The sequence below is a fragment of the Equus przewalskii genome, chromosome 32 (assembly GCF_037783145.1).
Source record: "Equus przewalskii isolate Varuska chromosome 32, EquPr2, whole genome shotgun sequence".
In the NCBI taxonomy this organism is placed as follows: Eukaryota; Metazoa; Chordata; class Mammalia; order Perissodactyla; family Equidae; genus Equus; species Equus przewalskii.
The window spans coordinates 21,814,958-21,835,824 of record NC_091862.1 but is presented as its reverse complement, the minus strand read 5'-3'; the positions used below and the strand labels follow the sequence as shown (position 1 = coordinate 21,835,824).

The window sequence follows — 20,867 nt, the reverse complement described above, 5'->3', positions numbered from 1 at the left end:
GGTATATTGTTAGGTAAAAAAAGATGTTCAATTTGAAGCCATTTACGTGAAAAATATTTTCTCAAAAGAATTTCGTAGGGTGACACTAAAATGTTAATAGTGGTCATCTTGCCATTTGGGGATTATTACTTTTCTCCTTTTACTTGCATCTATTTTCTAAAGTTCTTCCATGAGCCTGTATTTGTTCTCATATTTTTAAAGACTCTCCAGTTGCTTAGAGTGTTTTCATGCCAAGCCTATGATGATTACTTTTTTCTTTTTGGTGGCGCCTACTTCAAAACACATTGAAAAGTTAGCTGTTGCATAGCTGAGATATAAATCACATTCTTTTGACTGGATTATGTTGCAAAAGCCAGTAGATAAATTTGGATTTGAATGGGCCTCTTAGTCCCAGTCTTGCTTTCTGGAAGGCACACTTTGATTCTTTTAAGGTAGATATTAGTGTACAGTGGTAATGTCTCATCATGCACCAAAATTTATGTATTGAAATGGGATTTTTAGTTCAGATTAAGTCAAAGGAGTCACTTGCATATAATGCATATTTTTAAAGATCCTCCTTGCATGTGTTCTCTGCTGAAGTTGTTACTTTCATTGATTTAAAGGAATGTTTTCCTGTGGGAGAATTTTGCTTCTAATCTGCTCCTCTGGGTTCCTTCCTTTTTGGGATTGGGTACAGGGGAGGGGGCAGAGATTGAGGTGGGAAAGAACTAATGTTGGGAGTGTATTGCTAAATTTAATCTCTTGGTTTATGAAGATTCTTCTCTTCTTCTTCTCCAAATCCTTGAGTTTGGGCCATCTAAAAGTGTGGCGTAATAAAAATACTTGTGCATTTTACATTAAGTTATTGGGATTGTTTACATTACCCTCATTCATTCTGAGTTTGCTTTTTGCCGTGTGTGAGGTTTAAAAAAAATTTTAAAGTCATTTCCATGGTTTCAACAGATTTATGACATTATCAGGGTAGACGATGAAATAGTTTCATAATTATAAAAGCCAAGCATTTTTTTATGGTTGTAGTACATTTGCCTTGGATTTGAATGAATTTTAGAAAAGAACTTGAAAGAACATGACCTTTAATGATTAAGGGCCTGGGGTTGGGTACAAGCAGACCTTTCCTTCCCTAACTCACAGACACACAAGTCAAGTTCGTCAATGAGTGACTGCGTCTTTGACAGCCTGAATTAGTGGGCTTCAGAAAGCTTAACAAGTTAGTAAATATTTTGAGAGAGTAGGCCAAGAATAAGAGTTTTTTAAAAACATGAATATCTTGCCAGTGGAGTCTGTGATGCAGAAACTTCTGCTTGGAACATTTGAAACACGACATCATAAAATGGTTCGAGATGCATATAAAATCGAAGAACAGCCTCTCTGCTATCTCATGCTGTCAACAGCTGACACACTTTAAAGCTAGTAACGCAGAACAGGTCGTCCTTTTCTGTTTTTCTCAGCGCTGTTGCGCTAAGTGTTAGCCCAGAGCCTCCTAAAGAGGGTAGACCTCAGGGCTAAAGGCAGTGTGTTAGCTAGCTACAGGAGGGGACAGTTGGGAGATTCGAATCATAGACGCTCGGATGGAAAGGGCCATTTGCTGAATGAATTGCATAAGCTCCACATTGTTGTCTGATTCAGTGCGTTCTTTAGAAGACCTTGGGCAGGAAGCCTGAGTGTAACAACTTTATCATTTCTTTCTTCACGTTTTCTCTTCTTGTCTAGTCCTAGGATCGATTGTTGAAGGAACCTTACAGGCCGTATAACCCGGCTGTGCCTGTGAGGGGGTTCCCCAGCGTCTGCTTGCATACCTCAGTGGATGGGATCTCGCTGGTGATGATGATGATGAGAATTCTAGCAATTTACATTTATTGAACACAGACTGTGTGCAGATACAGAGTAAGAGGTTAGACCTCACCACTGTTTTACAGATGACAAACGTGAGCCACACAGAAGTAATTTCCCACACTGGCCTTCCCTCTAGTTCCCCAAAGGCCCAGTTGTGCCTACCTCAGGGCCTTTGCATGTCCGTCTTCCCTCTGACTTTGCCTGACAGGCTCCTTGTCATTTAGATCTAGGCTTAAATGTCATCTCTGAGAGGTCTTCCCTGCTGACTTCAGTCACTCTTGCCTGCATCACTGTACAGCCATATGTTGCTTAACGGGGATACAGTGTGTGTCAGGCAATTTCGTTGTTGTGTGAACATCATAGAATCCACTTACACAAACCCAGATGGGATAGCCTACTACACACCTGGGCTATATAGTCCTAACCTTACGGGACCACCGTCCTATATGCGGTCTGGCTTTGACTGAATCGTCGTTATGGGTTGCATGACCGTACCTAAGTTGCCCACATGTTCTTACCACCATCTGGCATTTTTCTTGTGTTGTGTGTTTGCTAATGTCCTTCCCACTAGGATTCAATTCCACAGGAGCAGGGACCAGCACATCTCTGGCAGCAAGCCCTCATAGTACTTACCTCCTAGTAGGTGAGCGATGAATGTTTATTCAATGAAAAGGGCTACAAGAGCCGGAAAGTGCAGGAGCTGGGATGAGAACTCAGGTGATCTGACTCTGGAAACCCTGTGTTTGACCCCTACATGGCGTAGAATCTTCTAATTCATGTAGTAGTTTGTTCTGTTGCTGCTGGAGGAGTTTTCTTCATTTTGCACCTAAATCTACTGCTCATAAATTTTGTGCAGTATCAATTGGATTTGTACATCCTCCTGCCTCTTCCTTTACGGTTACTGGGGTTGGGCCCCTGGGCTGTGAGGTAGAGCTTCTCTGAGGCCCCTGTTCGCATCATAGTCCTGCCGAGGGGGCGCTGATTGTAGGAGACACAACGTGCTGCTCCCAGACCCGTGCTGGCCCTCCCTGGCTCTCTGTGTGCTTCTCTCTTAAGAGTTAGCAAAGAGGAAAATACCAGAGGACAGGTACCTCTGGGTGGAGGGTAGAGAAACTGATAATCTGCTTCTGACGTGAATTCCCTTTTCTCTTTTCCTCCGACTGCTGCTCAAGGCTTTTCATTGGCTGGTGACAAAAGGTAGTGGATTTCAGATGCCCTGCGATTTGGCACAGGTGGAACCCTGGTCTGATGCCCAGATGGGTATCTGTGGGGTTGAAAGACTTGGTCGAGGTGGAGGGAGGGAGAGGGAAGAAGAGAGGGGCCAGTAAAATACAAATGAAATGAATTATTTAGTATGGAATATTATACCTGGTTACATTTATAGCAAAGCCTCCTGAAAAGATGCTATGTTTGCTGTAAAGTAAACTTGCTTAACCAGATTCGGTTTTATGGAAATGATGAGGAAAGCTACCTGATTTGTATCTTTCAGAGGCCTTTCTTTAGGAGGGACAGTAGTTAAGTTGTATTTAGAGAGTCATTGTACTTCTTTCTCCTTCATTTAAAGACACATCTGTGTGGGGGTTTTTCTAAAGAGCTTGAGGGACTGAAAAATAGTTCTTTTTTTTCCTCTTCCCCTGAAACTTTAAGTGGCTGGAATACCCGTGCTTTGAAGGGAGGTCTTTGAGCAGGTTTGGTTTTTTCCACGAGCCCTGGGGATTTGTGGTGAGGGACAGTAACCCTGATGGAAATTCAGCTCTGACGGGGCAGAGCAGCTATTCGTAATGCGCGTAGAAATATTCTCCGTGTTATACCTCATTAGGCTGAAGTACTGTGGTCATAGGAAAGTTTTCTGTCTTAATGGGATTCTCATGAGCTGTTCCTGTGCTTGTGAAAGCTCTGTAGGTGGTCCATTCACCGTCGGACCATGTGAATTGCTGAGAACATTCTAAGCAATGGAAGTACATTAATTATATAGATAGAATGGAAAACTCAATTTTATTGAACCCTATTTGAGCCCAGAAGTTTGAACTAGATGCTGATATGATGATTTTCTGGGAATGAGCGAACATGCAAGATCATTGAAACAGTTGTGAATATTAGTTAAAGTTTAATCGTGAAAGGATACTCCGGTGGTTTCGTATATATGGGCTAGATTTTTGTTTTCTCCGTAAGCTGCGTGTGGAGGGAGAGGTATTTAGTATATTATCATTTTTATTTTTTTGTATGCCTTAACTGCTTAAAAGTAAATACACTCCCTTCGGTATTTGAAATGTGAGTCAGTGTGAGTTTTTTAATGCTTTTTTTTTTTTTTTAAAGATTTTATTTTTTTCCTTTGTTTCCCCAAAGCCCCCCGGTACATAGTTATATATTCGTACATAGTTATATATTCTTCGTTGTGGGTCCTTCTAGTTGTGGCATGTGGGACGCTGCCTCAGCGTGGTCTGATGAGCAGTGCCATGTCCGCACCCAGGATTCGAACCAACGAAACACTGGGCCGCCTGCAGCGGAGCGCGCGAACTTAACCACTCGGCCACGGGGCAAGCCCCTCAGTGTGAGTTTTTAATATCTCTTGACTCTCGCAGTGATGGCTTGTGGACTGACAATCTAAGCCAGACCCAGCTCTGTCTCTTTCGCTTCCTCTGTCCCTGGATTTACATGTCAGTTGCAGGAGGCAGGTCATTTCCACCCTCCATGTAACCATAACCGTTGTACTGTTGCCTTTGAACAACCAAGTACCTGAGGCTCCTTTCTATCCTGTGGGGCTTCTCCATCAGCAGCTTGTACTGCCGGCCTAGTTAAGAAGGGGAATAGTTGGTATGTGCTCATTTGGCAGCTAAGATTAAGGTTTGAAGTGGTACAACCTCACATTGGTTTTGAGAACTCAGTTTCTTTTTTTGTTTTGAGGACGATTAGCCCTGAGCTAACTACTGCCAATCTTCCTCTTTTTGCTGAGGAAGACTGGCTCTGAGCTAACATCCATGCCCACCTTCCTCCACTTTGTATGTGGGACGCCTACCACAGTATGGCTTTTGCCAAGTGGTGCCATGTCTGCACCGGGGATCTGAACTGTCGAACCCCAGCTGTCGAGAAGCGGAAAGTGTGAACTTAACCGCTGTGACACTGGGCCGGTCCGACAGCTCAGTTTCTTGAAAAAAAAAAAAAAAAAACAGTTCTGTCTATCACAGCCGTTGAGCTCCAAGTGTAAAGCACGAGAATATCATTTCATAGGTGAATATTTTCAAATGAACTTTTCTTGGGTGGGTGGGTGGCCAGCTAGTTATGATTTCTGTCCAGTTCAATAGTTTTAGCACTTAATTATGTACCAAACTTTTTTTCCAGGGAGCAGAAAAAGCACATAATGACATTTCTGATGTAGCAGAGAAACCCAATAAAAAAATATGATTTTATGTCTCTAAGTGGTACCACTTTAAAAGAAATACATGTGCTGTAGCTGAGAAAGTATTATCTGTTTGGATCTTCATTTCTAATTCCATGGTTTTAATATTTGCACATTTCTTCTGTTCCGTTTTCTAATTAAGATTTTGGTCTATGATATTTATATGAAGACTATGAAGCATTTTGAGGTTGATACAAATTGACTGGCTCTCTTGCTCCTCACAGGCCAGGTGTGAATCATGTTACTTCGCATTAATTCAGTAATTATGTAGATGTTTACACATACTTTTATTTTGAAAATCGGATTCTGGGCTCGTCCCGGATGGAGTTCCTAACTCAGGCTGCGTGTCAGAACGACCCTTTGGGATTCCCGTTCAGTCCCGTGGGGCCAGTCCCGGAATCTGGAGTTTTTGCAAGCTCCGCGGGTTATTCTGTTTAGTGCCATTGATTTATGGACAAAGGAGGTGGGTTTAAGACTCTGGGAACTAAAGCAAAAGTCATCTGTGCTTTCAGAGGAGCAAGGAAAGCTGTAGTTAAATGTGGAAGATTACTTCTACTTACAAACGCTTCCCTTTAAACAATTTTAAAAAGTAATGAATTTCTTGGTATTGGGCATTTTTTCTTTTGCTCTATACTTTGAAAGGTTTGGGTTGTGCTAAGCAGAGGTACACTGTGGAAAGTGGGTCAAGAGACTGATGAAACTTGTAGGTGTGTTTCTCGTTGTGACCCGTTAAACCAGAAGATCATATCAGAATATTCAGCACCGAAATATGTCTTCATTGAGCGCCTTCGTCTTCTCCTCTGTGTATTTAACCTTTTCCTGCAATGAGCCTGAAGTCAAATCCTGAATTCCTTCAGGGAGCCCTCTGATTAATTCATCATAAAAGATTACTGTGGGGGCTGGCCCCATGGCATAGTGGTTAGGCTGGATGCAGTCCGTTTTGGCGGCTTGGGTTTGTGGTTTGGATCCCAGGCACGGACTTACACCACTCGTCAGCCATGCTGAGACGGTGACCCACATACAAAATAGAGGAAGATTGGCAACAGATGTTAGCTCAGGGCGAATGTTCCTCACACACACACACACACACACAAAAATAAATAAATAAATAAATAAAAATTACCGTGTATATTTTCTAAGAAATTATTTCCAAGACAGATTTGTTTTTGACTCATGGTGGGGAAAAAAACTCTTATAGCCATCCTCTATGCTAGTTTTCATTTTTTTTTCTTTTTAGTTGTTGCAGTTTATTCATATGATGGAATAATTTGCAATTAAAAACCACTAATTCTTTCTGTATTTTTACAGGAAAATTTCCCTTTTTTTAAAAAAAGATTTTATTTTTTCTTCTTCTACCCAAAGCCCCCCAGTACATAGTTGTCTATCTTTTAGTTGTGGGTCCTTCTAGTTGTGGTACGCTGGACACCGCCTCAGCATGGCCTGATGAGCGGTGCTAGGTCCGTGCCCAGGATTTGAACTGGTGAAACCCTGGGCTGCCAAAGCGGAGTGTGCAAACTTAACCATTTGGTCACAGGGCCAGCCCCTTTGGGATTATTTCTAAGATATGATATAAAGCGTAAAACATAAACAAAAACATTATGGTAGTTCCCTTATCTTCTTTGAGGTTAGAGAAAATTGTTATATATGTATTTGTCTCCCTGTTTTTGTAATTTTAGTTAGGTGACATCTAGTACTTATATTTAATGTAACTACATTTTCTTTTGATATAAAATAATTTGCCTACCATTCTTTGAAAATGGGTGAATTTTAAAAGATAAATAATGATTTTTATGTTGAAGATGAATTAGGATTTAAGTGACTTATGGACCACCATAGCAAGTTCTGAAAGGATCTATAAATACACCCGGAGATCCTGGGATGTCCTTATATTCATTTGACCAAACCAAACCAAACTCTAGAAAAGATTTCTTATAGTCCTTGACTTATTTGCAGTAGTGTCTTTGAGCCCGAATGTTTCACCTCTTTGAGGGTGCACGAAGGGATCTTTGTTTCTTCATTGATTAGATAACCTTCAGTGTGGGTTGAGATGCGTAATCACTTTTTATATGTCATTGTGTGGAATTTGAGATCGTGTCTCAGAATTTAATGGGACCTGCTCCTGAGGCAGTTTTAAGATGGAGGCTTTAAAAGGGAGTGCGCCTGGTCAGGCCTGAGTGGGATAATTTCTATTTGAACAGAGACTTTTGTGCAGGAGTTGGCCATGTGGAAGTATGAGTCAGTTTTAATGAACTACTTAGGAGGGAGCCTTTTTCAGATTTGTTTGAAACAAACAGACCACAAAATAAGACCAGTAAAATTTACCCCAAAAGAAACAGACTTGAAAACAAAATTTGGTTCTAAGTTGTAGGCGATCTGTTCTTCAAAGTGAATTGTTATATAGCCAGTTTTAAAATCATATTGTCTTTTTAAAATTGGGATATAATCAACATATAACATTATATTAGTTTCAGATGTGCAACATAGGGATTTGATAGTTGTGTATATTGCACAGTAGGTCTAGCTAACATCTGTCACCATAATTAAAAATGCTTTTATTCGCGTGATGAGAACTTTTAAGATCTACCCTCTTGGCAACTTTCAAATATGCAATACAGTGTTATTAGCTATAGTCATCCTGCTGTGCATTACAGCCCCATGACTTACTTCCTTTATAACGGGAAGTTTGTACCTTTTGACCACCTTCACCCATTTTGCTCCACCACCCCGCCCCTCAGCTGGCCTCTGGTAACCACCAATCTGTTCTCTCTATCTGTGAGTTCAGTTTTTTTAGATTCCACGTATAAGTGAATCATATGATATTTGTCTTCCTTTGTCTGACTTAGTTTATTTAGGATACTGCCCTCAAGGTCCATCCACGTTGTCACAAATGGCAAGATTTCCTTCTTTTTTTGTGGCTGAATAATATTCCATTGTGTATATCTACCACATCTTCTTTGTCCATTCATCCATTGATGGACACTTGGGTTGCTTCCATGTCTTGCCTATTGTAAATAAGGCTGCAGTGAACATGGAGGTGCATATATCTTTTTGAGTTAGTGTTTCATTTTCTTCAGATGAATATCCAGAAATGGAATCATGTGGGAATTCTATTTTTGATTTTTTGAAGAACCTCCATACTGTTTTTCATAGTAGTTGCACCAATTTACCTCCCCATCAACAGTGCACAGGGGTTCCCTTTTCTCCACATCCTCACCAACACTTGTTCTTGACTTTTTGATAACAGCTATTCTGACAGGTGTGAGTTGATGTCTCATTGTGGTTTTGACTTGCATTTCTCCAGTGATTAGTGATGTTGAGCAGCTTTTCATGTACCTGTTGGCCATCTGTATGTCTTTCTTACTGAACCAGGTTGGTTTGGCCCCCGCACAGTATGTCAATCACCGGGACGATGAGTTTTGCAGCAGAGAAAGGGTTTATTCACAAGGCAGCCAAGAAAGATATCAGAGAACAAGTCTCAAACTCACCTCTCCAAAAATGGGGATTAATTATATTTATAGGATAAAGGCTCTGAAGTGTAGGGATGGATGATTGGAGGTAAGGAGAAGTGAGGTAATTGATGACCTGCACAAGTGTGGTCAAGCTTCATGGCTCTTCCTAGGATGCATGTTCATAAAAGGGTGGCGTTAGCCTCATCTGAGGGTGGAGTTTTCAGCCCCCCTGATGTCAAAGGTCACTTATTGGACATTCGCACAGGCCCAGTTGATGGGTCGATGGTCTCAACCAGCCTGAACTGAGCTAAGAGTTGACTCTCAGTTCCTGAAAAACAACTTAAGCATCCATTACCGTGGTGACCCAAGCATCAGAGATGTTATCTATAAGGAACCTAGTGGGAGTCTTATAATAGTCTACTTATCTACATGACTATTAAGAACCATCATTAATGGCAATCTGGCCACAATTTTCATCTCCTTTGGAAAAAAGTCTATTCAAATCCTTTGCCCATTTTTAAATCAGATGTTTGTTTTATTTGCTATTGAGTTGTATTAGTTCCTTTTCTATTCTGGATATTAACCTGTTGGAGGAGGTCATTGAGAGGACATGACCACAGGTTGACCCAAGAACTGGACACAGATAATCAAAGGCTCCTCATCCCTCCCCTGGCCTTGGAATGTACATTCCGCCCACTGTTCCCACACTAGAAGCCACTTCAAGGATGCAGCCTGGAGAGAGTAATGTGTGGTTGAGACCATATGGACTGTCTATGTGACTCAACCCCATTAAGGCCTCTGTATGGAATCTTAAGATTCTGGCGGCTGAGTGAGATCTACTTGTCTTGTGGCTGCCCAAGACCAGCCTCCTGGGTGAGTTCCCTTGCTTATTAAACCTGCCACCTCCCAATCTGGGGTGGTCCGCTTCTTTCTTCAGGCTCCCCTTGCCCTCTGTGTATGGGGGCCGGTTTAGAATTTCATCCGGAGAACTCCCAAGGTTGGGAACCTTATCAGATTTCTACCTTATCAGATATATAATTTGCAATTTATTGTCTTTTAGAATTTAAAATGCAAGTATCACTTGGAGCTGGGAGAACGAATCCGAGTCTTATTTGGTGTTGAAGGCCCCTAGCCTTCTCCAAACACCACCTTCTGGGGGCTCTTAAATAAAACTCCATGTGTGCTCTAGTTTACTGTTACCCTACGCAGTTCCTTCATAGGTGTTTAGAAAAAGGCATACTGCAGAATGCAAAGATATTTATGTTTGTGTTTTTATATGGGGTATCAGTGGCCAGTTGTATAACACGTATCAGACCCTTAATCATATATTAAATTCCATTTTAATACTATGTGTATAGAAAAAAATCAGAGCAACTTATTTTAACTGACGTGCTTTTTCAAGAGCTGTAACCTATTAGTTAAAAGAGTGTCAGTATTTGGAGAAGGAACATGTGTGCTTGCTCTCTGTCTCAGGCTGGCCCTATGGAGCATTTAGTGTTGGACAGGTCTTATTCTGGGGACCCAGCATCCAGGCAGATTGCTTAGAGAGGGGAACCCATTTGCAAGTATGTCTGAGAGAAACATTTAGGGAAATCTGAGGCCATCTTATCTTTTCTAGCAGTGCTGTCCTCCCCCACCCCCACCCCATACCCTGTGAAGGAGGCAAATGGCGCCACGTGAGGACTGCCCATGGTCCTCTTCTTGCCTTTGCGACATGGCTTGCTTTGTTGTCTGTGCTTGGCTGTTCTCCCCCACCCCTTCCAGGTTTGAAACCTCCATCCTTCAAAGATCAGCATAAATGCCACAAAGCATTCTCCTCTGATCACCGAGCCAGAATCAGTCTCTCCCTCTTGTTCACTGTTCATTTCTCTTTTTGGCTCTTCTTGCTTGTGTACAGAGACATGCTTTCCTAATTTGACTTTCTGATGCCAGCCTGTAGCTTAGTCACACAGTAAGTACTCAATAAAAGCTTACCATGCACTTTCATGGTTTAAAAAATCAGACTCGCTTAGATACATACCTTATTCACTCAGCAAGTGGTTGTCCTTCAGTCACTGTTGCTAGATGATGGCTCAGAGGTGAGCAAGATGTGTGTCTGTTCTTCAGGTGCTCTCAGGATGGTTGGGAAGAGAGGCATAAATAGACGTCCTCGCAAAACTGGTGCGGTGTAAACAAGGCCGTGGGAACATGGAAGGAGGACGGACAAGCTCTTGTCTTGGTGGGAATGAGGGCAGGGCTGGTAGGAGAGGGCCCCAAGAGGAGGGAGTTTGAGGTGTGCCTTGAAGGATGTATAGGAGATAGCCACAGGGACAATAAGAGAAGGGAGTTTCAGGTTGATGGAAAAGGACAATGCATTGGAGTCTGTAGCTGGTAGTTGAGTGTGGCTGGCGTGTTGGGGGTGATGGGAGAGGTTGGGGCCAGCTTTTGAAAGCTCTTTTGAAGCGGATTAAGGGGTTCGATCTTTTCCCTATAGGGAGCCACTACAGGATATTAAGTGGGTTAATGACTGGCTCAGCACTGTTTTTCAGAAAGATAACTTGGTTGGCAGTATGAAAGATAAGTTTAGAAGGGAGCAGAGCTGGAGGGAGGCAGGGAGAGGATAAGAGTCGTGAACATAATTGAAGTTAGAGATTCTGGGGGCTTGCACCAGAGTGGCGCAGGTGGAGGTGGAGCGGGGGAAAGGATCTGAAGGATGGTTAGCAGTTAGTCACAACACGTACAAAGCCGCAGTGGAAAGTTCTCAGTACTTTCAGTTATTAGCTCTTCCTCCAGAACTGATTTTCTTAACTTGATTAATTTCTTAACATTTTACAGGTAGGTTTATCTCTTAGTTAGGTTGACTGCTGCTGTTTTTCTTTTGATCAGTTTATTTAGGTAACTTTCAATTGAATTCAGTTTCAGTAGTATTTGTATTTTCTTCTATATGTATATTCTGAAAGAAAGGTCATCCTTCAGCAAAAAGTAGATTCATTAAAATGAGAAAAAAAGAGAAAGTTTATTTATGCTTTTTCGGTACAATATAAAATTTCTTTGAAAAGCTAGCAAAGAAAGGTACAATTAATCTCATCCTACAGTGAAGATAATAGTCCTGGACAGCTAAAAGAAAATCTGTGTGTGAAAAGAGCTTGGAAAACTATTTCAGAAAAACTTTAATTGAAGAAGAGAATGTTTCATGTGACACTGAAGATAATGCCATCTTGTATTAACTAATTTCAGCTTCAACAGATAGGATAGAGTACATGCAAATTAGAAATAAATTAAGAGCAGATGTTGAGAAATATCTTTCATTTAGGGAATAATTAAGTGGCGGAAAGGTCTTGGAGTTCAGTCAATAAAGCTGGGAGGCTCAGAAATCAGAATTATTCGGGTTAACAGATGTTTCTCCTAATGTGATGCTCTGTCGTGGAGGTTTGGGGACTAGGAGAAAGAAGAGGCTGTTATTGTCATATTGTTTTTCTTTTAAGTTCCATCCTTCAAATCTTGTATTCAGTAGCCTAACTTTACATTCTAGCACGTTAAGTCGATATTTCAGAATGGTGGTTCCCTTGACATTTAAGAAAAAACAAAAGACCTTATTTGAAGACTCTGCATTGCTGGTGCCTAAGTTTTGGATTTGATCAGTTTTATTGGCTTTCTTGGCTGTGAATCTAGCTTTCTGTAAGATTCAGTTCTATCTTATGTTGTAGAGATGGTTAGGGAAGGACTTATTTGTCTGTCTGTATCTGTATCTATCTGTCCATCTGTCCGTCCGTCCGTCCATCAATCCATCCATGCATCCATCCATCCATCCATCCATCCATGTATCTATCTACCTGTCTACCTACGTACCTACCTACTCACCCACCCATCCACCCACCCATCCATCCATGCATTCATCCATCCATGTTTCTATCTACCTGTTTGCTACCTACCTACTATCTATCTGTCCATCTATCCATCCATCCATGTTTCTATCTTCCTATCTACCTATGTACCTACCCACCCACTATCTATCTATCTATCTATCTATCTGTAAAAGCATTTTCAACAGTATTTTGTTACTTTGCTCCTACTGTGTGTCAGGCATTGGGATTGGCACAGGGTGACTAAGACATGGTTCCAGGTGTCGATTGTCTTTCACCAAGAGAGGGCAGTTGCACTGGTTTTCAAGTAAACAGATTAAACGGGTAGTTGCCCAGTTTTAAAAGTAAAACAGCACAGGATGCTGTGTGAGCTCCTGGGACGGGTGGCTGATGTCCAGAGGCCTCAGGAAAGGCATCTTGGAAGAATGGCTATCTAAGCTGAGATCTGAAGAATGAATACAAGTTAGAGAAAGGGTGGGAGGTGGGGAGGGTTGTTAAGATCGAGGGAATCAGTGGCATATCAGAGGTGTGGAGGTGAGAACTGCTGAATGACTCAGTGGGCTGTGACAAGGAAAGAAATCCACTGGATGGAAAGAGAGTTAAACTGAGGCCTCTTAATTAGGAGTGTTGTAGACCACGGTGAGGAGTTTGGCTCCTATCCTAAGGGTACCTCTGAAAGGATATTTTGTTTTTTCTTTTTAATTTAAAAATTTACATTTAATATTATTTAAAAAAATTATCAAGTAGTCAATATAAATAAATGTACAGGAAATGGTAACCAGATATGTGTGCCCTCATTTGAAATTTATCACCCATTAATATTTTGACATATTTCCTTTAGATCATATTTTAAAGAGCTAATTATAGCAGCATAGATAAACAAAAATCAAGCTGCAGAATGTATTGAATGGTACCACGTATAAAGTGCAAATATTGACAAAAATTACTATGTAATATTTATGTAGCCATAAATACAAACTAAAATACAGAAATGTTCATGGAAATTATAAACACTGAATTAAAGATAATGGATTTCTCTAGAGATAATGGGAGAGGGGTGTCTTCAATTATTTCTGTAATTCCTCAATGAAAATAAAAATAATGTCTGAAACAAATATGCAGTGACGCTAATTTGTATAGCTGGGTGATGACTGCCTTAGTTCCAGTTCCTTGGAAGTAGAATTTGAGTCAGAGATTTCTGTGCACTTGAGAACAATTCCTAAAAGACATGAGGGAAGAAGGACCCGGCAGGGGGAAAAGCTGGACTAGGATTCAGTTGCAACAAGGGCACTGTCTGATTCCACAGGGAGCGCTGGAGCTGGGATGGTCCTTCAGAGATTGCCTAGTGAGACAGTGGTGTCAAGTCTTGGGACCCATGTCTTGACCTGTATCCTGGCCTTAGGCTGACCCTGGGATGGAGGTGAGGTGAAAGTTGGGGCAAGCCAACCACCTTCGGCCGTCAGCTCTTCCTGGAGCGATGCGCAGCTATGGGCCTCAGCTGCCAACACTTTCAGCTGCTGGGGTGATGAATGTGTGTGTGGCTAGAGCACCACAGCATCCCCTCCGACGATGTACATTGTGCCATTTTACTGTTGTCTACTTGTGTGTTTGAAATATTTCATATTTTTCAAATCTCAGCATTTAAAAAAAACTAACCTTCCAATTTTTAGGTGCTTCCCAAACTACTCCTTCAACACACACACACACACATTTACTGTTTGTTTTTCTCTGGCAGCTGGAGATGCCCTCCTCTCTCCCACTCCTGGTTTTGGAAGGCCTTGCTGGCTCTGTGAGGTTTTAAGCAGGGGGCTGATCTGATCAGATTTGCTCTTCCAGAGACTAGGTGGCATGGGTTGGGCAAAGGATGGAGCAAGGCTGGAGGCCTGGAGGACCGCTGTGTGACTGTCACGGTGGAAGGGTAAGCGTTATTGTTGGCCCGGACTAAGGAGTGGTGTTTGGGATGGAGGAGAGGGGAGAGTTGGGCGGCTTCAGGTTGGAGACAGACTTGGTGGGCCACAGTGGAGGAGAAGTCTGCTTTCTGGCTTTGACATCTGGCAGGTGAAGCCTTTCTGTTAAGGTTTTGGGGGCAGTGAGGTGGGTAAGTGGATATATATTAAATATATGTCCCAGGAGAGTGGCCTGAGCTGGGATCACATCCTGGAAAATTGACATCTGGAGTCTTGACTACTTTCCTCAGTGATTCACAGAGCTCTTTGAAATATATTAAAAATTTTCAAGATTTCATCAGAATGGTTTTCTTTCTCTTTGTATTTTCTGAGATTTTTGACTGACCCTTGAATGAACATCTGGAGGCAGGGGAATTTAAGAGATGTTAGATGAGAGCAGTGGAAGATGAGGAAGTAAGAAGTGGTGTTTGATTTTTCATATTTTTAGCAGATGTCGGTTCTTGACCCCTTGGGAGCTGACTGTGTTTCTCTCCCAGGGTCATCGGAAGTCAACTTGCAGATATTATTCTGGCTAACCTGGTTGGCTTGGGGAGGGGAGAGATGGGGTTATCAAGAAACGCTTGCCATATGTACAAACGTTTTTACACATTTCCCTCTGTATGTTTTCCAGGAAAAGTTGTCCATAGTTTTCATAATATTCTCAAGGGAGGCCTCTGATCCACCGTGAAGTTGGGTCTTATTAGGGTTGCGTCTCTCGTAGGGTTTCTGTCTTTTCTGGTGGAAATTAAATTGGCAGTCTGATACTCTGGCAAGAGTTTAGGGTCACACCCTATTGTCACAGCTCAAAGTCTGGGCCTTCTGTCGCCTATGTTGTCTCAGAGCCGTTCAAACAAAAGGCCTGATTGCTAGAATTCGGGCGAGTAGACACAAAGTTTGAAGGAAGAACTTTCTGATAATGTTTCACTCAGTTTTGCATAGAATGAATTTTTATTTGTTGATGAATCTTTCTCTTTTGTTGCTAAAAGTGGCAAATAATCAGACATAAATTACTAATTAACAGTCTGGTTCAGATTTTTTTTTTTACATTAATGGAACTTGTGCTTCATCAAGCTCAGGTGGAATGGGTATCACAATGCTTTATTTTTTCTAACATCAGAGGTTACTTCTTTTTCAAAGATGGTGATATATTTGTCACTTGAAAACAGGCCAGGCAGTCTCTCCCACACTCATGGAGTAAGAGTACTCCCGGATGCCTTTCATGTCCCTCTTTTCTCCCACCATCTCTTACTCCGGGAGAGGTCAGGTAGTGTCCCCTGGCTCCTCATTTCATGTCCCCGCCGACCTGCCAGCCTAAACCGCATGTCCTCTCTTTGCTCTTTTTTTTTTTTTTTTAAAGATTTTATTTTTTTCCTTTTTCTCCCCAAAGCTCCCCAGTACATAGTTGTATATTCTTCGTTGTGGGTCATTCTAGTTGTGGCATGTGGGATGCCGCCTCAGCGTGGCTCGATGAGCAGTGCCATGTCTGCGCCCAGGATTCGAACCAACGAAACACTGGGCCGCCTGCAGCAGAGCACACGAACTTAACCACTCGGCCACGGGGCCAGCCCCCCTCTCTTTGCTCTTTACCACGATTCTGTGATCAATCGCAACCACTCTTTTGCTCACACCTTCAGTCCTCTTGCCTTTCTCGCTTCATCACAGCCGCGTCAAACTCCACCCCTGGTTAATTCTAACTCTCCACCTGCTCTGTCCCAGCCCCTGTGCAGAGGAACATGGCTGGAGGAAGACATACTGCCCTAATTCCTTGCCGCAGTGTAATTCAGACTCACGCGGGAGACCTTTGTTCCCCGGGGCAGTCACTCTCCCACTGTTCTACGTGAGTAAGTCATGCCGGCTCCTCTCTCCTGAAACATTCAGCTCTTCCTCCCCATGCTGACTCTTAGCTCATGACTCTGCCTACTCCTGTCCTGAGAAAATGGAAGTCAACTGAAGAGGAATCCACAAGGTCCGACACCATATCCACCTCAAACCAGCACCTGCCCAAGGCCACCCCAGACGTGTAATGGTCTCTCGGGAGCATCAACACAGCCGGTCATTCCCTCCTCCTTGGAACACTTCTTCACGTGGCTTCTGGGATACACCGAACTCTCTTGGTTTCCCTCATTCTTCTTCGTGGGTTCTCCTTCCCAACGTTGGAGGGCCCAGGGCATGGTCCTGGGACCTCCTCCTTATCAGTACTCACTCTCTTTGTCATCGCCCTGTCTCCTGGTTTAAAATACTGGACTCACATGTCTCTCTCTGGCCCTGAACTCTCCCTTTGAACTGCATTCTTGCATTTCCAAATGCCCACTTGACATCTCCACTTGTGTGTTCAAATCAGAACTCCTGATCTCTCCCCACCCAAAGCTGATCCCACAATCTTGCCCAGCTCTCTGAGCTAACATCTGTTGCCAGTCTTCCTCTTTTTGCTTGAGGAAGATTGTTGCTGAGCTAACATGCATGCCAATCTTCCTCTCTTTTATGTGGGATGCCACCACAGCATGGTTTGACCGGCAGTGCCAGGTTTGCGCCTGGGATCTGAACCTGCGAACCCTGGGCTGCCAAAGTGGAGTGCACGAACTTAACCACTACGCCACCGGGCCGGCCCCTGAAAATTTTAGAGTCAACCCTTGTAGTACTTTCTTTCACTTATAAACACATCCAGTCCATCAGCAAATCCTGTTGGGTTTATTTTCCAAATACTGTTTATACAGAATCTGGTCATATTTTACCATCTCCGCTGCCACCGCCCTGGTCCAGGCCATCATCACTTGCCTGAATTTCTGCACTGCCTCCTACTGGTCTCCCAGCTTCCATTCTTGTCTCTCTGAGGCTGGTCTCAACCAGCAGCAGAGTGAGTCTTTTTAAAACAGAAGTAGATCATTTCACCGTTAAGTTTGCAGTTCTGCAACGACTTCCCATTTTGCTTATAATAAAGTTCAAGACCTTACAGTGACCTCTAGACCCCCGAGTGATTCTGCCGGCTTCCTCTGCCTCCCCTTTTGGCTCATTGTACACAGTCGGGGTCCTCCCAATTCAGGACCTTTCCCATGGCGGCCCCTGCCTGGAGGGCTGTTCCCTCAGGTAACCGTGTGGGTGACTCCTTCCTCTGCACAACCTACGTGACCACCTGATTAGGTGCAAACCCTCCCTTCTTCAGCACTCTTCACTCACTTTACCCGGCTTAATTTTTTTCCATGGCAGTTAACAACGCACTGGCAAACTCTATGATTTACTTGTGTGGTATGCTGAGGTCTGTCTCTTTCCACTAGAATGTAAACTCCACGAGGGCAAGTCTTTTGTCTGGGTTGAATTGCTAGTATCTAGAACAGTATGTACCTGACACATAGTATGTGCTCAATTAAGTGTATGTTGAGTGAATAACAAATTGTGTTTTTTGTTGCTTTCAATCAATGTGTAATCCCTGAGACAAGGAACAGTTTGATCTTTATTGTGTCTTTATTGTACTGATTGATTAGGTCCAGGTTAACCTGACTGTGTTTCCCAGATGCTGGTTGGCAGACCTCTTGATGATGCTTTCAACAGTCAGACATGAAAAGAGAAGACCAAGGCAGTGTAATGTAGATAGATGTCAGTGTAAGGTCGTCAACTGCCTTTTCTTTTCCAAGATTGTCCTTTATTTGGAGAATATGTTAATTTTTTATTTGGCATGAAATGTTCATTTAATGAAATGATGGTGATGGTTTTTCTGTGAGATGAATTCTGGCAGGAGCAAGCTTTCTCCAGATTAACCATTCCAAAAGGGCCCAAGTGTAGGGTTCTGGAAAGTGAGGATGCTAATATTTCACTTTGTTATGTGATTTGGATCCCTCCCTCCTTTCCTTCCTTCCTTCTGTGCTTTTGCTTTGGAAGTCTTTCTGAAAACAGGTCTTAGATGGAGGCCCTTTTTAGGAAAGTGACTGTGCATTGCTGTTCCCTTTAGCACAGGGCTGACAGGGCGAAGCTTTCTATAAAGCAGGGTTTGAAGGGTAGGAGTGGCGGGTAGCCCACCCCAGGCCCCTGAGGGTCCTTCGTGGTATTTAGAACATAATTTAAAACATTGCTTTAGTTGATAAATTCTAGAAAACCTGGGTGCCCTATTAAAAAGAAAGACCTTAGTCTCAGAGGCTAGTTAGGGTCTGGTTTTTGTTCTGCAAATAATGAGCTTTGTGACCTTGAATACATCACTCAGTCTCTGCGCACAATTAATTGATTTGTTTGTAAGGTAAGGAGTGTGGACCAGATGGCCTCATGCTGATCGCCCTGTAAGCTCCAGAGAACCAAATCGTTAATGCTTCATTGTCAAAGTTGTGCTAGCAAAGGGTTGTGTTCTGTTACCTTCTTCCTCCTGGCTCTCATTTCAGTCGTGTCTGCGCTGATCTTGTGACCTTCCCAAATATTCTATACACTTGGGTTCCTACAAGCAGTACTGTTGTTGGGATTATAGAAAGGATTATGTGATGGCATTTGGGATAAGCATTTTATGCCTGCACTGAGTTGGGTATCAAGTATAGCATGATATTGTTATTTTATACAATATTTCCAAAGCAGAATAAGAAAATCCTACAGGATTTAAAGTTTTTATTAGCACTCTGTTGTAGCCGTGCTGTATGGAGTGGTTCAGAGCTGTATCAGATGATCCGGTTTTGAATCTCAGCGTGGCCACCTTTTGGCTGTGTGGACTTGAGCACATTGCTAAGCAGCTCTGTGCCTCAGTTTCCTTATCAATAAAGTTGGAATAGTAATACCACCTATTCCCTCATATTGTAAAAATTAACTGAACTAATATACGTCAAGCACTTGTGTACACAGAAACACTCAATAAATGTTAGCTATTACTACCACACAAATACTTATTAAATGTGGGTGTATTTTTCTCGTCTTTTAAAATCAGCATGTAAAAAATAGTTTTAATCATATCACACAAGCAGAATTTGTGTTTTTATTTCTTAAGGATCTCCAGACTTTTGACTTTTTGCTTTTTTATATTTAATAAGAAGCAGTCTAGGAGACCGAGGATTTTCAGGTCATTTTACAGACCTTTAGACGCTATGATTAATTCTCACATGCAACTCTTTTTATTTTTTCTTGTGTCTTTAACTATATATTTGATACATTTTTGTGGTAAGATTTTTGAAAAAATAACTCTGCCTCCATACAAAATCTCTCCTTCCTTTCCTAATTTTTTTTTATTGCTAAGGCTTGGTACAATGCTTCTTTGTCTGGGATCACCATAGTTGACTCATAGCATATGCTTTAGGCAGACTCCCCAACAATCTACCTTACAACCAGTTTACTTAGATCATTTGCAAATGTCTTAGTTAGAGAGAGGCTAACCTGGGGTACCAGAGAAACTTCAAAATTCCGTGGCTCACATAAGATCAAAGTTCATTTTTCTCTCCCTTTACAGTTCAGAGTTTGCGGGTGGCATTCGTGGACACATGGCCCTGCTCCATGTGGTCTCTCAGGGATCTTGCTTCCTTTTTTCCTGTTCTGCCATTCTGAACTATTGTCTCATCTTTTAATTTTTTAATTTTTTAATTTTTTTAATTTTCTAAGATTGGCACCTGAGCTAACAACTGTTGCCAATCTTCTTTTTTTTTTTTTTCCTGCTATTTCTCCCCAGATCCCCCCAGTACACAGCTGTATATTCTAGTTGTAGGTCCTTCTGGTTGTGCTACGTGGGACGCTGCCTCAGCGTGGCCTGACCAGTGGTGCCATGTCCACACCGGGAAACCCTGGGCCGCTGAAGTGGAGCGCGCAAACTTAGTCACTTGGCCACAGGGCCGGCCCCTGTCTCATCTTTTTTGGTTGCAACTGGCCCCTCAACACTATGTCCAAGTTCCAGTCCAAGGAAAGGGGAAAGAGAGGAAGTGAAAAATAAGCAATTTCCTTTTTGAAGGATGTGACCCAGAGGTTGCATTCATGATTCCTTTCACCATCCCACTGGCTAGACTTAGTCACGTGCCTCATTTAGCTGCAGGGGAGGTTGGGAAATGCGATTTGTGGCAAGGCGGGTGCTGAGCTAAAAACTGAGGAGGAGGGGAGAGGGTGGGATTTCTGATACCAACGAGAGGGAGAGAATGGATAGTGACAAACATACCCTTCTAACAACTTTGTGGGCCAGGTTTGAATTTAGAATTCTGCTCCTCAGAGTTCTGAGCCAGAACATGGCGGCAGGAGAGAGCTGGCATGGACTCGGTTTCCCATGTGGGCTCCATTCTGCACTGAGAAGGGCATTTCACACAAGTTTGGGGTCACCCCCCTGGCCAAACATCCACGGTCTCCCTCTCTATCCCACTTGCAAACAGTGCTGTGGTCCACCTTGGGGATGAGCTCAGGCCTCATTTGGGTGGGATTACTGGGATCCTCGGTCCCTCGAGTCTGCTTTAGAAGAGTT

At 42.6% G+C, this 20,867-nt stretch overlaps 1 protein-coding gene across 13 annotated transcripts in view; it reads left to right on the top strand.

The window, feature by feature from the left end:
* The window catches only part of UTRN (utrophin), a 479,488-nt gene that overhangs the window by 9,950 nt on the left and 448,671 nt on the right, over positions 1–20,867 (top strand). For 3 of the 13 annotated variants that reach the window (XM_070602758.1, XM_070602756.1, XM_070602757.1), the window contains exon 3: positions 1,711–1,891. The exons of the other annotated variants lie outside the window; for them this stretch is intronic. The gene's annotated coding sequence lies outside the window, so the exon portion shown is untranslated. The remainder of the gene's footprint in view (positions 1–1,710; positions 1,892–20,867) is intronic. 13 annotated transcript variants of the gene reach the window in all.